At 55.5% G+C, this 3,670-nt stretch overlaps 1 long non-coding RNA gene across 2 annotated transcripts in view; it reads left to right on the top strand.

The window, feature by feature from the left end:
• Positions 1-254: 254 nt before the first annotated feature.
• The window catches only part of LOC111744242, a 9,023-nt gene continuing 5,607 nt past the window's right edge, over positions 255-3,670 (top strand). Inside the window, exons 1-2 of one of the 2 annotated variants that reach the window (XR_002782066.1) lie at positions 255-300; positions 1,088-1,158. This is a non-coding gene — a long non-coding RNA (uncharacterized LOC111744242). Of the gene's footprint in view, positions 301-1,087; positions 1,163-3,670 lie in introns of both variants that reach the window. The other variant, XR_002782065.1, reaches the window with a different exon arrangement.

The raw sequence follows: 3,670 nt of genomic DNA, 5'->3' as shown, positions 1-3,670 counted from the left end.
CAAAAACTCTATGAGCCTCTTCTAGCTGTTCCTGCAGCTAGGCCAACCAGCCAGTCCCCCAGTCACTTCCAGTGTTGGAGGAAGCAGTGCCACAGGGTGTGGGATCTGGTATCCCAAGTGGGCAGCCCACGAAGGGACTGGACAGTGTAATGCGGGAGAGCAAGCGGGTAAATTCACGTGGAGCGAATCTTATCCAATGAGAAACCAGAGCTAAGAAGGAGGTAGGTAGATAAATTCTCTTCCCTTCGTCCCTTCCAGAGAGGACACTGGAGCCTTGCAGCTCACCTGGAGAAATCACAGGTACGGATGAACATACCTTGCCAAGCAGCCTGCCATGGCTCTTGGTGGCTCTTGTGTCCCGGGCGTGGTGACACGCCACTTTGCTTTGCTTCCCACCTTTTCTGGCCTCCTCGCCTTTCTTCCGTCCTCACTAACCCAGCTCTGCATCTCCCAAGTCAAGTTTAAGCACTTTAATTTCTACTTTGAACTCTATTTTGGGGGGGTGGGAATCTGGGCTAAGATGAAAACTAAATAGATATTAAGCAAGAGACTTAAATGAAAACTGAAAGGAGTGCGAGGAAGGAAACATAATCACAGTATAGTGCGTGGCCGAGGCATCGATAGCATTTTGTCATTACATTGTAAATACTAAACATCCAAGAAAAACTGAGATCTGGCTACACCGGAAGGAGGTAGGGGAGAGGTACTGGTGTGTGTAGTTGTCTCGTCTTCCATAGGGAAACGTCACGTAGACCGAAAAATCTGAACAACTGAAAATTAAAAGAATTAAAAGGAACAACTAACAGTGTTGAAACATGATTGCCCACCTAGGAAAGAGAAATAGGGAATTGAAGACAATTCTCTTTTTTCCCCCAAGTCTTACGGAATGAATTGATTCTTCATTTACATTTATAACTTCAATTTTAAAAGATACATTTAAACATACATTTCAAACGCTAGTGATGATAAAGGACAATATGGTTTTATTGTCGTTTACTATATAATTAAATTACGGTAAATGTATGTTTAACTTCTAAAGAGACTTCCAGTTTTCTGAAGTAATTGTACCGTTTTCTCTTCCCTCCAGCACATGAGACCGATGCCCATGATACCTCCTGAAAGGAGCGGCCACTCTGTCAAAACTTCATGCAAACAGCGGTGGGTAGGTAGGAAGGGCCCGTGGGGCCCTGTGTCCACACATCGATGAGTCACAGGCTGGCGCTTTATGAGTCGCACCCAGTCTGCACCCTTCACTCCAAGGCTACCCCCACATCAGACATCAGGCTTCCACCTGCTTCACAGCGGGGCTCTGCCCTGTCACCTGCAGTGATCAGCTGCTTGCCAGCTCTGGCAGCCATGCTGAATCAGAAGCCAGGGCAGGGGTTGGGGAGGCTCGTGTGCCCGCTAAGAGGCTCACGGTTCTCGGGAAGGTGGTGTCCAGGCCGGTGCCAGGCTGGTGCTCCCGGCGCACAGACCCCAGTGAGTTGTGCTAGAGTAGGAGGCACCAACTACGGGCAGGAGCAGGAACACTCAGGAGGCGTCCACTGAGTGCCAGCTGCCCCGCTGTCTCTAAACCCCACAACAGCTCTGCAGGGGAAGCTTTGTCTGTCTGGAAGATGAGAACTTGACGTTCAGAGAGGTTGAGGAACTGGCCAAAAGGCACAAAAGGCGCACAGCACTACGTGGGGCATCGGGGATCTGTCTGTTTCCCGCCGACATCGCACTGGCCCTGTACCAGCAGGAGGCCCAGGCGGTGGCTGCCGGAGGTGGAGAACTAGGTGGGGGTGCAGAGATCCCCCAGGGAAAGGGCCCCAGGCGCCGTCTGCTCTCAGGTCACTGCCACAGGCCGGGCTGGAGGCTGACTCGGGCCAACAGCAGCACCTGAAAGGCTTTTGCACATGGCCGTCGTCATTGTCGTCATTGTCGTCATCACTGTCATCCCTGTGGCCAGTGTTGTTGGGAAGCTGCAAGGCGTGACGACTGATTAAACCCTCGCTCATCCGTTTTGTTATTCGAACTGATAACGCTCTGGGAAGTAGGTGTTCTGATTCTGCCCGTTTTGCAGATGACCAAAACGAAACTCAGCAGCGCCCCGCCCCCGCCCCACCCCGCCCCAAACCTTCCTTCCTAGTGAGCTGCCTTTGGGCACAGAGCTGTCGCAGTCCCTCTGGGGGGTAGGGGCGGGAGGGCATGGAGCAGGCTCCCCATCCGGCAGTGAGGGGCCCTGCCAGACATCTGTGGGTGGGAGTCTTCACCCAGGTGAGGGCGGAAGAAGCCAGGCCTAGTGGATTGATTACCAAGCATTTGGATTCAGTCTTAGAACAGCAAATATTGATTCAAGAAGCTGCCCAAAGGAGCTGACATTTTTATAGTCAACAAATCAGACCAAGCCCCTCCCACCTCCCATTAGCCAAAGGCCCTGTCTCTCTGCAGCTGCCAGGGCACATTTCTGTCACCTGTGCCTGGGAAGAGGGGGAAGAGCCGGTGGGAAATGTCTACTGCTGACGTCACCACTTCACCTTTAGAGAGAATGGGGAGCCTCCCCCCAACCCCTGCTGCAGGGACGGGACTGCAGGGAACCAGCCAGCTGGCCTGACAGGTGTCAGAGTCCCTTGGGGCAGCAGAACCTGGCACTGAACCCCAAAGACAACAAGCACACCCCCATACACAGCTTCCTCCTGTGGTGGGTACTCCTATGCTTAGCACAGCTCGATGGCTGTCAGCCATGGATGAGGAACCTGGGGCCCAAAGAGGAAAAGCGACTCTTCAAGGTAAACAGCAGGACGGCGAGATGCCCCCGCATCTCCTGTTCCAAGTTGGAAATGAGAGGCTCTGCCCACACGCCCCAGCGCCTGGCAGTCACGCTGCCACCTCTGCGCCCGGCTCGAGCAGCCGCCTCTACCTGGACCGCCTCCCTTCCCCAACCTGTTTGCAATGCTGCTCGCCAGTCACAGCTTCGCTCACCTGTCACCTCTTCAGGGAATCTTCCCAACTCCCTCCGCTCTCTCCCTGCCCTCCCGCACCTTGGGGCAGGCAGCAAGCGCCGTTCCTTCCTTCGTTCCTTCGTTCCTTCGTCAGTGCTCCCAAAGCACAGGCCTGCCTCCTGTCTGGTGGCATCGCGCTGTTTCGTGGGGGGCGGGCCTTTTCTTGCACTGTCTCTCAGTCCTTCCGGGCCAAGAGCCCCAGCAAGAGCAGGAGCTGTGCCTGACCCGCCCCTCCTGCCCCAGAGAGCCTAGGAAAGTGCCTGGCATTCGGCAGACACTCAGTCAGTGCCCGTGGAATGGAATTAGAACAGTCCAGAACATGCGACGGAGAAACCGAGGAGCAAACTGGGCTGCATCTGGACCAGAGAGGAAGCTGGCCGAGCCCCGGGCAGGCCCACCGCGAGAGGGAGGCCTGTGTGCCTGTGTGTGCCCACTCGGCCTTCTCCACGCATCTGCCCATCACCTAGGAGTGGCGCTTCTGTTCTGGGTCAGGCCCCGGATGTGTGCTGGGAAGGCAACGGCGTGAGGACACGCAGCCCTGCACCCTGGAGCTTCCAGGGCGCAGGGCCTTTCCACTCCCGAGCTGGCCAGCCTCTGTGAGCTGAGGCTCCAGGACCCCATGCGGTGAAGGCGGCTCTGGTCAGTACTAGCCCCAGGCAAAGCTGCAGGGGGAAGATAGTGCTCAC

Source organism: Pteropus vampyrus, unplaced genomic scaffold, assembly GCF_000151845.1.
Source record: "Pteropus vampyrus isolate Shadow unplaced genomic scaffold, Pvam_2.0 Scaffold6, whole genome shotgun sequence".
In the NCBI taxonomy this organism is placed as follows: Eukaryota; Metazoa; Chordata; class Mammalia; order Chiroptera; family Pteropodidae; genus Pteropus; species Pteropus vampyrus.
Note: the sequence above shows the minus strand (reverse complement) of the source record. Positions and strands in the feature narration are given on the sequence as shown.